This window comes from Mustelus asterias, unplaced genomic scaffold (assembly GCF_964213995.1).
Source record: "Mustelus asterias unplaced genomic scaffold, sMusAst1.hap1.1 HAP1_SCAFFOLD_3229, whole genome shotgun sequence".
NCBI classification, from domain to species: Eukaryota; Metazoa; Chordata; class Chondrichthyes; order Carcharhiniformes; family Triakidae; genus Mustelus; species Mustelus asterias.
Genome location: NW_027593174.1, coordinates 533 through 2,500, shown reverse-complemented (window position 1 = coordinate 2,500; position 1,968 = coordinate 533). Strand labels below are relative to the sequence as shown.

The 1,968-nt window shown below is 65.9% G+C and overlaps 1 non-coding gene across 1 annotated transcript; it reads right to left on the bottom strand.

Moving 5' to 3' along the window:
* Window positions 1-1,104: 1,104 nt before the first annotated feature.
* On the bottom strand, window positions 1,105-1,258 carry LOC144490392 (5.8S ribosomal RNA). The gene has a single exon (XR_013497241.1). It is a non-coding gene; the product is annotated as a 5.8S ribosomal RNA (ribosomal RNA).
* Between the last annotated feature and the right edge of the window lie 710 nt (window positions 1,259-1,968).

The following is a 1,968-nucleotide window of genomic DNA, read 5'->3' as shown; positions in this document are numbered from 1 at the left end:
CGAGCGCTGCGTGCCCCCTCGCACTCGGCGCCGGACCGGGCTCGGCACGTCAACTGTTCCAGAGAATCGTTTGCGGCGAGGCGTGCGCCCACCTCCACGGTAACGGAAAGCAGTGCTGCTGGCGGGGTCGCGGTGCGACGGCGGTATCGAGCGAGAGAAAAGCAGGGCCGTGGGACACACAGCCTGCCGGAGCGAAAGGCCAGACGCCAAGGACGAAGCCGGGCGGCGGAGCGCACGGGCTGCAAGCGGCGGGTGGCCACGCCGCGGCCAGGACAGCACCTTTCACGTAGAAGACTTCGGCGGCAGCAGGACACGGGGAGACACCGGAGCGAGGACCACACGGCCAAGTCGGCTCTGCGACGATTCGAACCCAAGGCACACGTTGAACGCGGGCGCAGGCACATTGCCCCAGAACCGCAACGGCAGAGGGTGGGCTGCGGAGTGTGGAAGGAGCCGCAGCTCCAGCGCAACACAAGCAACGACACCCAACCGCCACGGATTCCCACGACAAAAATGCAAGCACTCGCACGCGCAACAGAGGGAAGAAAAGCACGGCACGACCGAGCACCGATCCAGGCATCAAGCGTCACACGCGTCAAGCTGCCGTCCTCCACGCGACGGCACTGAACGGCCACGGCAACCCACCGGCAGGCAACCGAGCACGGACCACGCGAGGCAACGTGTCCGGAGACGTCCAGCGGACAGTCACTCCACTCTCTCACTCTCTGTGCCGGAGCACCCAACCGAGCCAACTCTTGCGGATCCTTCCCGTGGACGAGCCACACACACACATCAACAGAGAGTCAACCCCCCTGGCCCGAGCCTAACGGAAGGCACACACGGTCCCGGCAGCGAGGCAGTCACGTTCTCTCTCTCTGGCAACCCGATGACAGCCGTGCCGGCGACCCCGAGGTGGCTGGGCCAGTGCGGGAGCGGGCAGTGCCGACGAGCCCGGAGGCGGACGCCGGCACCCAAGAGGTCAAGCTCTCCGACGCGGATTACTCTGGGTCTGCACTTAGGGGGACAGAGAGGACGGCACCTCTGCGACACCCCAGCCGCGCTCTTCGGCGCACGGATGCGCGCGAAGTGCGATTGATTGTCAAGCGACCCTCAGACAGACGTAGCCCCGGGAGGAACCCGGGGCCGCAAAGTGCGTTCAAAGTGTCGATGATCAATGTGTCCTGCAATTCACATTAATTCTCGCAGCTAGCTGCGTTCTTCATCGACGCACGAGCCGAGTGATCCACCGCTAAAAGTTGTATCGGGTTTCGGATCGGTTGCCCGATCCTGGGACGCGCAAAACGCTCCCCCGCCGACGTGACGGTGGAGCCCCAGCCTGGCGCGTACCACGGCGTGAGCCCGGAGGCGCACGCACTCGAGCGACAATCAAGCGAAAAAAAGGAGGAATCAGGGCGCTCGCAGGCGTTGAGTGCCGGCGTGGGTGAGGGGCCGGGGCCCGCCACGCGCCGTCACGCCCCGCAACAGCCAGAGGCAGAGTTCTCTGGTGTCACCGTCTGGCGGTAGGCTCGAGAGTCGAGGCGAGGCCGCAGCGGACTGAGTCGGGTGCAAGCCGCGGAGGACAGGCCGACGCTACGGGCGCAAGCCGACCCCGCACGCCCCAACCTCGGCGGGCTGGGGAAGGGGGCGCGGCGGAACGCTCGCAAGCGCGGCTGCCCCCGCGGACAGGCACATTCTCTCGAACGCGGTGGACGCTCGCTCAAGCCAGCACGAGACCAGACCGGACCGACAGGCGGACAACGAATCTTTAAACCTCGCACCCACCCTCCGCACACGGGTGCCGGAGGAATGGTGAGCATGAACAGGTACCCCTCACCGGGCTTTGAAGAGAGTGACTAGAATGCGACCAAAGCTTCACCGCGGCGGGAGACAAAAAGGCCCCTGACTGCACCAGAACGTCTCCCTGCGGAGTCACACAGTGGCCGTTCACCGTGGTCCCGTCGACAAGCC